The sequence below is a fragment of the Chiloscyllium plagiosum genome, unplaced genomic scaffold (genome assembly GCF_037043375.1).
Source record: "Chiloscyllium plagiosum isolate Xiang-an unplaced genomic scaffold, Cpla_swu_hap1 HiC_scaffold_41, whole genome shotgun sequence".
Classification (NCBI taxonomy): Eukaryota; Metazoa; Chordata; class Chondrichthyes; order Orectolobiformes; family Hemiscylliidae; genus Chiloscyllium; species Chiloscyllium plagiosum.
Genome location: NW_028270179.1, coordinates 30,181,091 through 30,192,327, shown reverse-complemented (window position 1 = coordinate 30,192,327; position 11,237 = coordinate 30,181,091).

Genomic DNA, 11,237 nt, shown 5'->3' with positions numbered 1-11,237 from the left:
TCCGACATGGTCTCGCCCGTATTTTTAAGCTGTGTCCTCTTGTTCAGCACTCACCATCAGCGGAAACATGTTTGCTGCATCGTGAGTGTCCAATTCTTTAATAATCTTATATGTCTTAATCAGAACCTCTCTCAATCTTCCAAACTCAAGGGTATACAAGCCCAGTCGCTCCAGTCTTTCAGCATAAGGTAGTCCCGCCATTCCAGGAATTGACCTCGTGAACCTACGCTGCACTCCCTCAATAGCCAGAATGTCTTTCCTCAAATTTGGAGAGCAGAACTGCACACAATACTCCAGGTGTGGTCTCACCAGGGCCCTGTACAGCTGCAGAAAAACCTCTTTGCTTCTATACTCAATCCCCCTTGTTATGAAGGCCAGCATGCTATTAGCCTTCTTCACTACCTGTTGTATCTGCATGCTGACCTTCATTGACTGGTGTACAAGAACATCCAGATCTCTTCATACTGTCCCTTTACAAAAATTGATTGCATTTAGGTAGTAATCTGCCTTCCTGTTCTTGCCATCAAAGTGGATTACCATACATTTATCCATTTTAAACTGCATCTGACATGCGTCTGATCACTCACCTAACCTGTCCAGGTCACCCTGTAATCTCCTAACATCCTCATCACATTTCACCCTGCCACCCAGCTTAGTATCATCAGCAAATTTGCTAATTTTATTACTAATACCCTCTTCTATATCATTGATATATCTTGCAAAAAACTGCGTCCCCAGCACTGATCGCTGCGTTATCCCACTGGTCACTGCCTGCCATTCCGAAATGGAGCCGTTTATCACTACTCTTTGTTTCCTGTCAGCCAACCAACTTTCAATCCAAGTTAGTACTTTGCCCCCAATACCATGCGCCCGGATTTTGCACACTAACCTCCCATGTGAGACTTTATCAAAAGCTTTCTGAAAGTCCAGATACAATACATCTACTGGATCTCCCTCATCCATCTTCAGAGTTACATCCTCAAAATATTCCAGAAGATTAGTCAAGCATGATTTCCCCTTCATAGATCCATGCTGACGCTGACCTATCCTGTTACGACTATCCGGATGTGTCGTAATTTCATCCTTTATACTATACTCCAGCATCTTTCCCACCACTGAGGTCAGACTAAACGGTCTATAATTTCCTGCTTTCTCTCTCCCATCTTTCTTAAAAAGTGGTACAACATTAGCCACCCTCCAATCCGACGGAACTGATCCCGAATCTATCGAACTCTGGAAAATAATCACTAACGCATCCACGATTTCTCGAGCCACCTCCTTCAGCACCCTGGGATGTAGACCATCAGGCCCCGGGGACTTAGCAACCGTCAGACCTAACAGTCTCTCCAACACCAAATCCTGGCAAATATAAATTCCCTTAAGTTCAGTTCCCTCAGGCACTGTTACCTCAGGGAGATTGCTTGGTTCTTCCCCAGTGAACACAGATCTGAAGTACCAAATCAATTGTTCTGCCATTTCTTTGTTCCCCGTAATATATTCCATTGTTTCTGTCTTCAAGGGCCCACTTTTAGTCTTAAACATTTTTTTCCCTTTGACATACCTAAAAAAGCTTTTACTGTCCTCGTTTATATTTTTGGCCAGTTTACTTTCGTACCTCATTTTGTTTCTGCGTATTTCCTTCTTAATAATCCTCTTTTGTTCTTTAAAAGCTTTCCAGTCCTCCGTTTTCCAACTTATCTTTGCTATGTTATACTGTTTCTCTTTTAACTTTATATGTTTCTTAACTTCCCTCGTCAACCACGGCCACCCATGCCTCAGCTTAGGATCTTTCTTCCTTTTTGGAATGAACTGATCCTGCATCTTCTGCATTATACACAGAAATATCTGCCATTGTTCCTCCACTGTCAAGCCTGCGAAGGTATTGCACCATTGAACTTTGGCCAGTTCGTCCCTCATAGCTCCATAGTTCACTTTATTCAACAGAAATATTGTCACTTCCGATTGTACCCTCACCCTCTCAAATTGCAGATTGAAGCCTATTGTATTATGGTCACTACTTCCCAATGTCTCCTCTACTCCGAGGTCCCTGATCAATTCTGGTCGGTTGCACAATACCAATCCAGAATTGCCTTCTTCTTGGTAGGCTCCAGCACCAGCTGTTCTAAGGATCCATCTCGGAGGTACTCCACAAAGTCTCTTTCTTGAGGTCCAATACCATCCTGATTCTCTCAGTTTACCTGCATGTTGAAATCCCCATAACAATTGTAGTAACATCTTTGCGGCAAGCCAATTTCAGCTCCTGATTCAACTTGCTTCTGACATCCAGACTACTGTTTTGGGGACTGTAGATATCTTCCAAGAGGGTCTTTTTACACTTTGAATTTCTCAGCTCTATCCGCACTGACTCTACATCCCCTCATTCTAGGGGCCCCGCGCAAGGGACTGAATATAATCCCTTACCAACATGGCCACCCCACCCCCTCTGCCCGTGAGTCTGGCCCTACGATAGTACGTGTAGCCTTGAATATTCATTTCCCAGGCCCTGTCCACTTGAAGCCACGGCTCAGTTATCCCCACAATATCGTATCTGTCAATTTCCAAAAGAGCCTCAAGCTCATCCATCTTATTTCTAATGCTTCGTGCATTCATATATAGTATTCTTATTTTTTTACTGCCCTCACCCTTCCCACCAACTCCTATTTCACTCAAAATTACAGCATGATCCATTTTTGAGTTCTCTGCTTCATTGATACAGTTGTCTTTCTTGACTTCCCCTGTTCTAACTTTCCCTTCAATTTCCCACTTAAACATCCAGTTTGCCCCACCCCCCTCCACCCCCACCCCCAACCACAACCGCGCTAGTCAGTTTAAACGTAGCTGGGTTGCAGTAGCAAACCGCCTGCTAAAATACTGGTCCCCAACCTATTAAGGTGCAAAGTTAAAAATCACTCAACACCAGGTGATAGTCCAACAAGTATAATTGGAAGCACACTAGCTTTCGGAAAGACGCTCCTTCATCAGGTGATAGTCGCTCCGAAAGCTGGTGCGCGTCCAATTAAACCTGTTGGACTATCACCTGGTGTTGTGTGATTTTTAACTATGTATACTCCAGTCCAATACCGGCATCTCCAAATCATGACTATTAAGATGCAAACCGTCTGTCTTGTATAATTTATGATTACCACAAAATAATACCAGTGATCCAAGAACTTAAATCCTTGTTTCCTGCACCATTTCCCCAGCCACACGTTCAAGTTCATTATCTCCCTGTTTCTGGCCTCACCAACACGAGGAACTGGAACCAAACAGGAGACGTCCTGCTTTTTAGCATTCTTCCTAGTACTCCGAAGTCCCACTGTAGTATGTTCCTCCACTTCTTCCCGACATCATTTGTGCCGACATATACCGCCACCTCTGGCGCTTCAGCTTCGTCCTTGAGGATTTCCTGCACTCTGTAGTGTTACTATCTTAAAGACTGAATCCTCAGACGAAAATAGAGACAACGGCAGGTTCGTGCAGAGGAAAAACAGGCAGAAGTGCAACAGACTGTATGCCAGTATAGCGTACAGAGATTAAGTGCTACTTGTCGCACATGAACTTGTAGTAGGAGGCCACGTAGGTGTACGGAGGAGTCAGGCTAATATACAACAGCATTTCAGTTGGCCTGAGAAGAACAAGGATGTGGTTAACATTTTTTGTACGTGTTGTAAATGCCAAATGGTAGGTAAGACACAGCAGTAATAAAACCAGCACCTTTGATTGATTGTGTGGGTCCCCTTCCCATAACCGAACGTGGGAACCATTACTTGCTAATCATAATGGATGTATCTATTAGATTTCTGAAGGCATTTCCATTATGGAATATTGAGGTTAAAAAGTGTGGTGGAGGTGTTTGTAGCTTTGTTCACGGTGTGCGGGCAACCCAGATACATTCAATCAGACAAAGGCTGATTAATGCTAAGCTCTTGAAGGGATTGCCCTGAGTCCCAGTGAAATTTCGAAACATCGCGTCAGGCCCTGAAAACCATGTTATAAGTGTATATTGTCAGGATTTCCCGAAGGATTGCGATAAACTTACCCATTTTTGTTGCTTGCCGTTGGAGATGTCCCAAAATGAATCTACTCAATTCACTCCATTGGAGGTGATATTCGAGCATGACGTTAGAAGCCCTTTAAAATTAATTAAATTGAAATTCACAAGACTAAATTCGGAGATCTCACGCTTGGAGTATGTATCAGAGATGAGGCAGAGCTTAAGTCGAATACGTGAGATAGCTAAACAGCGTCTAAAGGGGGAATAACATAGAATAAAGCAGGTTGCAGATAAAAACGCTGGCATTCGGACGCTTTCCCGTGGGCATGACCTATCAGTATTGTCAGGTTCAGTTGTCCCTCTCAATTATCAAATTGAGAAAAAGTTGAGTCAGGTTAGCTATCCGGCAAAGATACCAGATAGAAATGATAATTACAAGGACACGTCATGTGAATATTTTGAATCATTATTATAAGAGAGAGTAGGAGATGGAGAAACAGGTCTGAGTTACTGCCCCGCAGAATTGACGAATCAAAGCGGGATGTTGATATGCATCAAACTACGTTAAGCTTTGATGAAGTCCTTGGGGAGTAGCGTGGGTTCAGAAACTGTCTGCCTCCCGGGCAATGAACGCAGCTGAAAGGTTGGTTACAGCGCAATGAGGACATATGCAGGAATAAGATGCTTTTGTGCATGAGGAACACGTCGGGCGTGATGTTCCAATGCAACAACATGACTACAGCCTTAATCGTTTCAAAGACAGAGAGGAAGTGGGTGTGATGCTCAACGAATATATGATCTAACCGAGTCAGAGCGTGTGGAGTTCATCGATCATGTCAGTTCTCAAAATTGGAGAGAATTAATGATTTTGTGATGATTATCGGATGAGCAATGCCAGAACAAAATCGAACTCATAACCAACATCCAGGTTGGAAGAGTGTGTGGAGAATATTGGACAAACCATTTTCATCACAGTGTTGGACTTTTGATGTAGTTATTGGCAGATACCTTAATTGGGGAAAGCGAAAGACGTCTCTGTAATTATCGCCCCAAATTGGATGCATCAAGATTATATGGTACAGCTGGCAGAGCGGTTTGAACGATTACACGAAGCAAAAGCTGTAATAAACTAAAAGAAATCAGAATTTGCGAAAGCAAAGGTGACGTTCATGGGACATGTCAGGAATAAATGAATGACTAGAGTAAGATTCAGACCAGTCAAGATCAGCAATGGGACGTTTTGTATCAATTCCGATGAGATAGGCAAAGTACTAAACGATCATTTTTCGTTCGTATTCTCACTGACAATTGCAATGTTGCTGGGGAGTATATTCAGATCCAGGCGATCAGACTAGACGGGATTGATATTCATAAGGAGGACGTGTTAGCAATTCTGAAATGTGTAGTAATAGATACGTCTCCTGTACCGAGTGGGACTTATCCTAAAATTCCCTGGGAAGCGGGGGGGGGGGGGGGGGGGGGGGGGGGGCGGGGGGGGGGGGGGATGCAGAACTTTTGACTTGGTTATTTATGTCGTCATTCTGACAGGAATAGTGCCAGAAGACTTGAGGATAGCAAATGATGTGAATCTGTTCAAGAAGGGGAGTAGAGTTAATCCTGCTGATTAAAGATTAGTGAAATTTATTTTCGTTGTGGGTAAAGTGTTGGAAAGGAAAATAAGAGATAGGATTTTAATCAGGTAGAAAGAAATGATTTGATATGGAATAGTAAACACGGTTCTGTGAAGGGTATGTCATGTGTCACCATATTGAGTTCTTTGAGAACGTGACTAAACAGATGGGATCAGGGAAAAGCAGTGAATGTGTTGTACATGGACTCGAAGAGTGTGGTGCTGGAAAAGCACAACCAGTCTGGCAGCATGCGAATCGAAATTTCAGGGAGAGGCCCTTATCATGAAAGATGGAAGACCTGTGTACCAAAGGGCTGAGTGATAAACGAGAGGGGGTGGGGCTGGGATAATGCAACTGGGAATGTGATAGGTAGATGATGGTGGAGGTGAAACGAATGGGTCAGAGAGGAGAGTGGAGCATATATGTGGGAAGGAAGGTGGCCAGCTCGGATGGTTCAACGGGATTTTGTCGAGTTGGAAGATTGAGACTGAGATATGGTGGTGGGAGGGCAAATGGAGAAACTGGTGAAATCAACATTGATCCCGTCAATTTTGGGGGTCGCAAGGCGGGAGTCGATCTTCCTCTGGGCGTCGTATGGGTAGTGTTTGACAATGCTGCAGCCCCAGGACCGACATGCCCCTGGCAGAGTGGGAGTATGCACTAAAATGTTCAGCCATGGGATGGCGGGGTTTCTTATTGCGGATGTCCCAGAAATGTTATCTGAAACGATACACAACATGGCATTCTATCTCCCCAATGTGGAGGAGACCACATTGAGTGAATCTGGACCATCACAGACACATACGTATCCTCCATGGATCTCTGCAACTCATTACCTGTGACCAACTCAACACAGAATTCCACTAAAGACACACTGACTCCTGCAGCTACCTTGACTACACTTCCCCACACCCTGCCTCCGGCATAAATGGCTATTCTTATTGTCAATCTTCTGCTTCCACTGCCTCTGCTCGCAGGTGAACTAGTTCCACCATAGAACATCCCTGATGCCGTCCTTCTTCAAAGACAGGAACTTCCGCTACAATGTGGTACACAATGCCCCCGTGCATCTGCTATTCTTACCACAGTCCTGCCAATGAAACTCAACCCTCATTTCGCAACAAGGGCAAAACCCCGCCAATCCTCACTTTCCACCCCCTGACCTCCGGATGCACCACATCATCATCCGCCATATCTGCCACATCCAAACCGCCTCCCAAATATCTGTGCTTCAGAGAGACAGTTCTCTGGGCGAACCTTGTCAGGTTTACATCCATTACCAACACAATTACCCCTCCTTGGCACCTCCCCTGCCACTGCAAGAAGTGAAAATCTGCGCCAGTACCTCCCCTCTCACCTCTAAGATCCAAAATGATCCTTCCACATTCGACAGCTATTTACCTGTACTGCCACCAATGCCATCTACAGTATCCGTTTCAATAGATGTGTCCTTAGGATGTTTAATTTTCCTTCTCCAATCACACATGGAACTGCAGCAAAGATCTTCAATCAGACACATTAGTACGGAAGTACTGTAGGTCGAAACGATACATGACAGAGAGATCACTCAAACCTGTGCTCAAAAATAGCAAAGGATTTTAGTGTCACACAGTCTTCAGTAAAGTTGTAATTTCAACAAAATGAAATCAAACTAATCTCAGCCATCCCTACCTTGATGCTCAATGACGTTTCCCTCGATGAATTCTGCACAAGTACCATTTTGTGTTTGACCATTTATTTTTTGCTGAACCTGAATTGTAAACATACTAATGTTGCATCAGCAGGTCAGAGGCTGGGCATTCCATAGCATCAACACTTGATTCTACCGAGCCGACAGTCTGCCGTTTGATGAATCATGTGTTAACCACTTGAACAAGAACTATGCACTGCCTCTGCTCACACAGATCTCCTTCGCAGCACACTCTCTAGCCATGATCAGTAATAAGAAAATAAAAGGCACAGCAGATGCAGTGAGACCTTGATGGTCACGTGCAAATCACAACAATTCTATACAGGTAACTACATAACCGTTCCTTCACATTGTTGGGGCTCAAACTTTGTCCATTGCTTCCGGACAACACTGCTCCATGTCCTTACCCCAGCACGGCCTGTGGACCTTCAGTGAGGGAGCTCATCATCAACTTCGAAAAGGCAATTCGTGTTATTACATGTTACTTTGTACAAGGCAGCACACTTAGCAATAAACAAACACTAGCAGAGACAAGCACAATGAATAGGAAATTATGCTACACATGCTGACACATTACAGTGATTTCGTCCAAGTGAGCACTTGATACAGAATCAGTTGCAGAGCCATGGAATCTGCATTGTTGCTTTTAAAGCGATTTGCTTTATTCGTTGACAAAATGACTTGAAAAAAGTGAGTCTCCACAGATTTCACAGGCAGTAAATACTTTGGTTGTTCTCGCTGTTTAAAGCATTTAGCAATTTGATTAAAGTACACGAACATTGTCTGCTTCGATGTTTGATTTCAGTTACATCACACTGTATTTTTTTGCTATAAATTCCGTGCCTTCCGATCTTATACTCCACAACCACCTGATGAAGGAGCAGTGCTCCAAAATCTAGTGCTTCGAAATAAACCTGCTGGACTATAACCTGGTATTGTGTGATTTTTTAATATTGTTCATTTTCAATTGCTCTCTGAACTTAGTCTCGGTCACAGCATAACGACAAGAGATTTCATTTTTTATCTTTTTATCACCACTTAGCACCTGCAATATGAAGTCCATTTCACGTGCAATGTCAGATATCCATATGGGACTCCAATCAAAGTAATGCATGCATCTCCATATCGAATGAACCAATAGCATTGTCCAAATTAAGACAAGATTTTCGCAGATAACACAGAGTAGAACGATCGATTTCGTTCAGTTTTTCACATGCATCTCCAACTGCTCAAATTGCAAAAGCAACCTCACCAGGAATCGCACTAAATTTCTCTGCGTGTCGAAAAACATTCATTGAAGCCCGAAACAATTGTCAATCCTGAGAAATTAACAAAGATTGACTTTTCGCCAAGAAATGTTTCTTTTGCAGTTACGTGAGAGGTCAAAAAAGCTGTTTGTTCAACAGTTACATGGGACATCAGTAGAGATTTACATTGTATCGGTTTAAACACGAGAGGAATAGAGACAGAGGCAGAGAGAGAGATAGAGAGAGAGACAAAAGCGCGAGGGAGACTCAGCCTCAGAATCTTCATGTTTAAAGACATTCATTTAAATAGTTTCCAATTTTGGCAGATGGGCCCTATCTCTCTCTCTCTCTCTCGCACACACACCCTCTCTCACACACATCAACTCACACACACACACACAGCACATTGAATGGTACACATATACACAGAGACAGAAAAGCATATCTGTGCACATACAAACAGACATGCACACACACGTACTCATACATAAAGAGACACACACAGACAGACAATTATTGTGTCTTAATATGTTGTCAGGGAAGACGCCGATTCTTTTAATAAACTCAAGTGATTTTTTACAAAAGAAAACATGGCTTTGATTTGCACGTTTGATCTACGTCATCGCTTGATGATCAGACAGGCAGACAGAAAGGCTTAGATCAAACAAGCATTAATTCATTCATTCTAAACGTGCTCCACTTCTATCTCTCCCACTTGCGTGCACCTATACACATACACACAGAAGGAGAGTCACGGCTAAAGGGGGTTGAATCAATTCATCTGAGAAGGGAGATAGACTAAGCTCAGATTGGTTTCTTTGGAGCAGCGACGTTCCGAGGAGTCCTGTTGGAGCTATTAATGATTATGAGGGTCACGGGCAGAGTGGGTACGATGTAACTGTTCCACTTCATTGAATTGGCCAGACCAAAGAGGAGAACATTTTAATGGAAATGGCCGGTTTGCAGACAGGAATGGAGGGAATAATTCGTCATTCATAGAGGGGTGGTAGTCTGAAATGCTCTGCCTAGCAGGGTAGCTGAGGTGGGAACACTGCACCCTTTAGTAAGCACTGACGTCGATGGATGTGTGGGAATGTGGCCTCATGCAGGTTTTGGATGTCTTTGTTGGCAGCAGATACTTGATGGGCTGAAGCATCTCAAAGGAATTCTGTGCTTCAATGTATCTGTGGGTCTCCCTGAATTTTCATGAAGCACATTGGACCCAGTCTCCATAAAATAATGAGAATTCTGGAACGTTAAGAGTCAGCAAGGAAGACATTGCAGCCATCGTGCATGTCCTGGCTCCTAAAAGGGAAACCTGTCCTCAAATTCTCTCTCTGCAGTCCTCTCTAATCATCACTTCCAAACATATATCTGCTCTGTTGTCTGAAATCTGCGATGGAATTCACCTCCACCATACACCCAGGCAATGCACTCCACTCTTGATAATTCTCTGAGTAATAACTCCCAGTGGGACAACATGAGGGGAGTACAGGAGAACAGGGACCTGGAGAGTGCTTTTCAATATGATCAGCAGTTGTCCCTGCAGAATGAAACAATCTTTAAGAAAAACATTGCAAATACGAACAAATTTCAGTCTGAAGACCTTTCTCCTCATCACATTCCCAGTTCTCTTGCTGAAAATCTTGAAATTAAAATCCCACTTACTGACCTACCAACAAGTAGAAAAAAAACATCCTTCATTACCCTTTCAAAATTGTCCACAATTTTTAGCATCTGAATTAAGTTACCTCTTCTCGGCACCGAGGAGAACAAGCTCAGTTTCTCTATTCTTTCTTTCTCTTTAAAATCCTGCAATCATGGTTGACGATGCACACTGTTGCTAGTGCGAATCGGCAGTAGAGGGGTGGCTCGAGATATGTTGCGCACGAAGTGGCTGCTTTTGTGGAATTGTGACTAATTCCTTGGGCATTGTCGGAGTTGCATCCGCTCAAGCAAGTCAGATGATTTCCATTGCAATCCTTACTTTCACCTTATAGATGGTGAACAGACTTCAGGGAGTTAGGAGATGAGTTACTCGCCCAGATCTCCCAAGATTCGGAACAGTTTTTGTAACCTTCATATTTAAATAGCCGTAATTTATGTTCTATTCAGTTTCAGATCAACAGTAACCCTCTGAACATAAATAGCCTGTATTTAAAGGCAGAGAGAAGCTCCCTGTCTTCAAAAGGGTAGATTTGAAATTTCTTGATGACAACTCCATATTTGTGGCGGAACAACCCTGTCAGTAGTCGTGTTCCACGAGATGTGTTCAGTGATCATTACAGTGTGGTGATAATCTCGAAGTCGTAAAAGTGCATCGTCTAAAGGGACATTGCCATCTTTAAAGATCACTGATAAATTTCTCCTTGCTAGTTAAGTGGTTTACAAAGGCTGCTTCTCAAGAAATATTAGTTCCCTTCTGCCAGGATATTCTGCACACTCGACAGGTAATTATGCAATGGTTTCGTGAATGGGGTACTTTTGTAACAACTCAAATCTGAAGTTAAACTGAACAAGCAAATCTACTACATAAATCAGCTAACACAAGACGGTCGCACCTAAAACTGTAGTATCCATAGAGATAAACTGGACAAGATGAGATTCTCCACAGGCGGAAACATTGAGGAAATTATCAGCTCTCTGTAAACTGGAAGTTCTCAGTGTGTAAGCAT